The following is a 7329-nucleotide window of genomic DNA, read 5'->3' on the forward strand; positions in this document are numbered from 1 at the left end:
CTAGGGTAATTTGGACCCTAGCAACCAGATTGTAAAAAGCTAATTAAGATAGCGAAGGCTTTCCTGAAGGATGTCACACACACAGTCTCTCAAAGCGAGAGGAACAGCAAAATAGTCCCTGATCACCCTGTGATACAACTGTACTATCCGAAATCTCTTCATTCTACCGCCTTGAAACCATGTTCCTACAAAAGGCAATACCCAATACCTGATACAGACTTCCCACAGGGAATCATTTCCTTGGGCCAAACCGCCAAAGTTAAACTTCAGGAAAAGTGACCCAAAGAAAGTCAGTGGGCACAACATGCCCAAACCACCCTCCTTGCGCTACCTAATATATAGAGACAGAGACAAGAGGAAAGTGTTGGAAGGGTTACTGTCTGCTCTCTCTCATTTCCCTACAGAAATAGGGATTGGTAGCACTAGATAGGTGCCTTTTATTCAAGGACAGAGACAAGTGACTGAAAAGACTCTGGGGGGTAGGTATGTGCCTCCCACAATTCTCTGAGACACAACAGATAAGGACAATAACAGGGGCAATACTTTACTGGGCTCGCGGGCAGTATAGGAGCTGGAATTAATGAGTCTCTACCTTATAAAAAGAAGAGAAATATTTTAGCAGGAAGTAGGAAGCAGGAAGTTGTGTGTAGCTTGTGCAGTTTTTGAGAGAAGTGTGTGAGTGGAATATCTGTAATTTGCATTCAGTAAAATTGCCCAAATTGTGGTTGAAGCCCCATCAAGTTTCATCGAAATACTTTGTACACAGTGTTACACCCAAAAAGGGTTGGGCTAAAGGATGTTTTGGGCGTGGCTATCTTTTCCTTGGATAAACCTGATAAACAAACAGCGGCCATTTTCCCTTCTCTGCACCAGAATCGCATCTAAGTCTCATTAACCTCCTCTCATCCAGCGCATATTAAGGGGCTACAGGTTTCACTCCCCTAGCGCTCCTGTTTATCATTATTTTTTTCCTTTTTGCAGACCCGTCATTTCTGCCCACACCACAGAAAAGTAGGACAGATCAGATCTGGTCACATGTTCTGTTCTTCCTGTTCCTGTGCTGAGAGTGTTAGAAAGACTAAGCCACCATTTTACAGTGTGCTGTTATATGTTGCTGTGTTAACTCTTAGTAAAAGTTATTCTCTACAAGATCAATTCCTGTGTGTGCCTGTGTGTGTGTACACAGTGCTTGGTAAAGTTTTGTCATTATTTATATCGTCACAGTGGAGCTTTCAGTCGAAGGGCCCTATCAACACACACTAATTAAATTGTTTTTTGGGGGTATGGAATAAACCAATACAGACACAGGGAGCGTCTACAAACAGCTTGAACATAATGCTCACACTGACATCCATATATCTATGTCCATAAACCATAGAGCTGACCATTGAACAGGGCCATAGACCCTAAATCTGTAAGGTGACCCACTGTACTATCTTGGGATGTAGTGTACACAAGGAAAGTCCATAAAAACACTGGCCTTCTTGTGGGCATGTTCGAAATGTATAGGCCAAGGAACCCCCTATCCCCCAAGTTGTGCCTTTACCATTCAATTAAAACACAGAGACATATTATGGCAAAATCGGTGGGGGTCACAGGCTTTATTTTACACTTAAAGAATCAAAGTTAAAGTACACCCTGACCCCAGCTGCGGCTCTTATTCTCCAAACGTGGGCTCCCTGCCCAAAAAATGTGCAACTCAAAAAAACGTGGGCTCAATGCCCAAAAAATTTCCAAACATAGAGATCACAGGGCCGGGCGCACTCAGTGACCGCCTTTTTGCCCTCCCCCTGCTCCCTCAATGTGCATAAAAGGCACTAGCCCAGTCACTTGCATGCATCAGAGAAGATCGTGCAGTCCCAGTCTGATGCACTTGTGACTCACTCAAGGTAGGCCTGCACTGTAACCAATTTGTAGACCTAGAGCTGCACTGATGCCTAGCCACAGCTGACCCTAGCAAATCTGTTGACCAACACAGATAATGGTACTCCAGAGGAAGGCGAAAACTCTAGCACTTTTCAGCCAATTAAGTGCTATGAGAAAAATTCCTTCCTGACCCCATCCAGGCGATCGGTCCTAACAACCCTGGAGCACCTTTTTCTCGACTGGATCCGTCTTACCTAGAGAGGGAGGGTGGGAAACAAAAAACAAATACGTATGAACTCTTCACAAACCACATCCTCTTAAAACCCCTGCCCTGCTCAATGCTCCTCTTCTGTTTCCACCCCCAACCCGCCCACTTTTTCCCCCTTTCCATTGTTCTTACCTGGGGGCTAGCTGGGAATGGGGTGGGGGAGGCTAAAAGGGCTGCACCTTACGGGGAAGGGGGCCTTGCATAACCCCATTTCATCCCTAAACGGGCTTCATCCCCCCTTATGTTCTAAACGCTTCCCTCTATAAATAAGGGCACATCCAATATTGTCACATTCTCTCAGGGTTTGTCTAACCCAGACTTTCCTCTAGGGATTTCTGTCAAATTCTCTCAAGATACGGCACAGATTTGGCCTTATAAGTTTGTTTCTCCATCTAAACCAGCTGTTTTTTTGTCTAACCCAGACTTTCCTCCAGTGATTTCTGGTGGGACCTTCCAGTGGTGAAAACAAAACAACCTGACTACAGTATATTCCCTTACTAAATGGACACCCTTACTCTCAGTGCAACAGTTGTGTGACCAGTATAACATTCCCCAAGAGGAAATATTTCGATTTCTTCAAGTACAATACTGCACTAAGTCTCTTATAAGCTAATTTGCCTTGGATACTAGATCCTGTATGACCATATGTTCCATTTAACTCCTATAAAGGATTTTAAATTTGTCCAACCATGGGAAGGAGACCTGCGAGTTAGCTTTGATCTTAATAACGGATAAGCAAGACAGACAGTAGATGTTCCATCATGAGAAGTCAGACCAAAGGTCAGGGACAACGAGGGTGCAACCTAGAAGGTACTGACACATAGAGGGTGAGTTGTGGCCTTAGGTAGCAGCATTGATGTTTATGTTAAGTCCTCCTCTTCCTCGTTCGTCCTATACAGACTGCTGGGAGTCTGTTGACATTCCATTTGACATTCATGTGCATTGAAATGTTACAAGAACAAAATATCTTCTATTTGTAATACAAAAGTTCAATGTTGGCTTGCTTCATGGGCATCTTTGATGTCCTCTTCCTTCTCCTCTGCCTCAAAAGGACTTGCATGGCTCACAGCTTAAACTGATGCCAAAGGGTGAAGAGAGGCTACATCAGGGTAGTTGAATTAATTATTCATGTAGGAGATGAAACCTAGTCTTCTAAGTTCCTCCTCCATTGTCCTTCTCCTCAGATTGTGGGCAGATCATGAGTTACCTTACCGCATGCTACCTTCTTACAAAAATACAAAAGTTCTGTGTTGGTATTAAATCCTCCCATTCCTCCTTCTTCATCCTCCTCCTCAGAGCCTCAGCAGAATTTACCTTCTTCTTGAAATACAAAAGTACCACGTTGCTTTGCTTCATAGACATCTTTGATGTCCGTGTGCATCTCCACACCACGAGTTGTTACTCCTCCAGAGGGCATAGAATATTTACTAAAAGTTTTCAATAAATTTTTGTGGGATAACAAAAGAACCAGATTTAACTCTTCTACTGCTTCCAGAAGCAGATTTTGGCACAGATTTGGCCTTATAAGTTTGTTTCTCCATCTAAACCAGCTGTTTTTTTGTCTAACCCAGACTTTCCTCAGGGGATTTCTGGTGGGACCTTCCAGTGGTCGGAACAAAACAACCTGACTACAATATATTCCCTTACTAAACGAACACCCTTACTCTCAGTGCAACAATTGCGTGACCAGTATAACATTCCCCAAGAGGAAATATTTAGATTTCTTCAAATACAACACTGCATTAAGTCACTATGAAACTTTTCCACATCCAACCACTTATGAGCTAATGTGCCTCCTAGATCCTGTATGTTCCATATGTTCCATTTAACTCCTATAAAGGACTTGAGATTTGTCCAACCGTGGGAGGGAGACCTACGCGTTAGCTTTGATCTTAATAACGGGTAAACAATATCATTTGAATCAGGAATAAATGCTTTATTTGGAATTTCTGTTGGCTCTAATTCATCAAATAGATTGTGTGGATTGTGTCTATGAGTTGGTAGACTGGCCAGTCACCTAATGATTGTAAAATGTATGGTTTATAAATAAATTATTAATTGGTGGTGAAATTCTCAGAAAGAATGACTTCTGGCTAAGAACGATCAGTGCTTCTTGGTCCGTGGTTTGATATATTGAGCCTTGGTCTTTCCTTGGGGCGATGGAGCTCCAACATCAGGGGTCAAAATCTAAGGGGAAAACACATAACACTGGATCAATATAAACATATGAGACAATTTCTTTAATGGCCAGTGACTGAACTACCGGGGGAGCAGTGGGTGCAATTCTAGCAGGGCCCGCTCTGTGAGCCCGTCTGCAGTTTGCGCCGGCGAAAAAACTTTGAAAAAAACGCTTCCGGATGGAGGCTGCAATCGGCACCCGGGCCTGCCTCCCCCCTGTTACTGTTTATGCCAGTGTCTTTTAAAGCTGAAAATATTCTATCACAGATGATATTAACACAATAGAGTGTATGCCACTTACCCTCAATTGTAATTTCACCCGGATTTCACTATTCTGTTCAGTTGATTCCAGGGGCAGCCAGTCCTGCAAGGTCATTTCCGAAGCAGCCAGAAGGCGAGATAGGCGCACAGTAATACTTCCGATGGGCTTATTGTGTTCATTGTGAACCTGTGAAAATACCGGTCATAAGTGGGTCAGAAAGCAAAGAAACACAACACAGTACCCTACATGGGTACAACAGCAGCCGTAAGAAAAGCCCATTTGTACTCACCTTAAGCTTCAGTTCCTCAGTAAGTGGGTTCCTTATCAAGAACTGGAACCTCTTTTTCCACTCTGCTTCTCCGTTATTTATTCTGCTCTGTAAATAGAAATAAGACGTATTCAGAATGGAATCTGGCACGGCCATTTAATGAAACAGATATTTTCACAGGGTACAAGGAAGTGCCAATCAGCGCCTCCCATTCCTCCGTAAGTAACACATATTTGGACAGTTCTTCTAATACTTACTCCAATCTTCTTTACATTGTCTTCAACGCCAACCTGCACGACAGCTAACGCTTTCAGATTGTCCTTCTTCACCTGTTGGACAAGAACAGATGTCGATCAATACTGGTGTATTATGGGAAAAAGGGAAACTTTCAACTTGGTGTTGGGAGATATTTTACACCTATTATATCTTAAATACTCGAGATTAAAAAGGACCTCAAATTAAGATAATAACAGGCAGTAGGGACAGGAATGGCAGTTAGAGGGACTTTTTATCTGACTCACTTGTATAACAGGCAGACCCCTTCCTTTTTCAATATAGGTGTATAAAACGGCTGAAGCAATCTCATTTTCTCTTTTTGGCCGAGATTGTTCATTTACTTTCAGCACCTGGAAAACCAAAAAAAAATTAGATGCACCAACAAAACATTCCAACGTATTTCCACGGTAGCCAGCGTAAAGGAACAGAGACTTTACCTCTTCCAGTTGGGTTGGGTCTGAAAGTAGCCTGAGACGTGTCACCTTGATATGAAGCTGGCCAGACTTTACGTTCTCCAAATCTATCCACTAAAATAGTAAAGTAAAAAAAAACATAGTCAGATGCCTCAGAAAGCTTTGTATTATTAGTATTACTATTATCATTATATATCAACATGACTGGCTACACTTACCTTGTCTATGAATCCTCTCTCTGGCACCTCATTAATTCTAATTCTGCAACTAGATATGGGAAAGGAAAAATAGTTAGAAACTGTATCTACAGATTCTACAGCTGCTTATTGTTATTATAGGGTCACATATGGACATACTCACCTGCCCAATTGCTGGTTTATCTTAACACCTTTGTCAGAGATGAGATTAAATTCTATCTCCTGATCTGGGAGGTCAGAATATAATATCTAAGGATAAAACGAGAAATGTGGTTATAATATCTAAGATGCGATCTACTGAACTTACTGTACAGATAAATATCTGGGTATGTGATGCGATACCTCAAAGGTCTCATTCCACTTCGGATTCAAGTTCTTGTGTATCACCCTTGTCTTTGCTGTTGTTCCTCCTCCGCATATCACAACATAAGGGTTCGACGATTTGGTTAAAATTTCCTTGGCAACAAGGTTTTTGGCTTCTATGACTCGGATACGAATCGCATTCTAAAATAAAGTGAAAAAGGCAAAAATGTATAAGAAAAAAGAGCTTCAACGTAGACTCTCTTAGTTTTCAAAATTAAACGTTCACTCTTTAAAGGGGCACGTTCACTAAACGACGAAGCCGCTAACGCCAGCGTGAATGCGCTAGCATAGCGCAATTTCGTTAATTTGCCGATTCACTAACGGACGCTGGCGTAAATTCGCTAGTGTTACTTCGCACCCTTACGCCTGGCGAATTTGCACAACGGATGTAGCTACGCAAATTCACTGACGCGCAAATTATTCTGAACGCTACCTTTTACCCAGACTTCCTTCGCCACCTCATACCAGGCGAAGTGCAATAGAGTAGATAGGAATTGCTTCAAAACAAGTTAAACATTTTTCTAAGTCCCAAAAAACACTGGCGTTTTTTCTTTTTTTATGGGTGATAGGCTGAAAAAGATCGAAAAATTTTTTGGGGCTACCCTCCCTCCCCCCTACATTTCCTAACTCATGGCACCTTAACTATACAGTGGGCACATGTGTAGGGCAAAATAAAAATTTTATTTGCTGTTTTGAAGGTTTCCCAGGCTTGTGTAGTGCTGCTACATATACCTCCATTGTAACTTGAATTTGGCGCCGTATACAAACTAAGCATCGCTAGCGTAACTTCGCTTTGCTTGGCGAATTAATGCTAGCGCATCTTCGCAACTTCGGATTTTAGTGAATTTGCATAGCGCAGGCGAAAATAAGCCTGGTGAAGCGGACGCTGGCGCAACAACTAATCTTAGTGAATTTGCCCCTTTGACTCTCTACAGGGAAGCAGGAAGGCTATAAAATACAAACTAGGCCTTACCCTGGGTTCTAAAAACTGCAGCTTAGACAAATCAAATCTGGCTGCAAGGGGATGGCTGAAATGCTGCGGCGCAATGATGATCTGTCCGATTTGGTTCATAAGCTCTTTTTCCGACAGCGTTCTGAAGGAGATGGGAGAAGGAAATATGTATGTTATTCCAATGTACAAATAAGCTAGATAGAGCAGGTAGAGAATTGGGAGAGGAATAAAGCGCAATAACGTTTTTGATTAAAGACAAAAGCAATAGCTGGGAAAGGAAGGGCAG

At 42.4% G+C, this 7329-nt stretch overlaps 1 long non-coding RNA gene across 1 annotated transcript; it reads right to left on the bottom strand.

Moving 5' to 3' along the window:
- Positions 1-4243: 4243 nt before the first annotated feature.
- Positions 4244-5645, bottom strand: LOC121393560. The gene is made up of 4 exons (XR_005961156.1): positions 5364-5645; positions 5100-5171; positions 4614-4950; positions 4244-4321 (listed from the first exon to the last, which is right to left on the bottom strand). It is a non-coding gene; the product is annotated as an uncharacterized LOC121393560 (long non-coding RNA).
- Positions 5646-7329: the final 1684 nt, after the last annotated feature.

The sequence above is a fragment of the Xenopus laevis genome, chromosome 5L (assembly GCF_017654675.1).
Source record: "Xenopus laevis strain J_2021 chromosome 5L, Xenopus_laevis_v10.1, whole genome shotgun sequence".
Lineage (NCBI taxonomy): Eukaryota > Metazoa > Chordata > Amphibia > Anura > Pipidae > Xenopus > Xenopus laevis.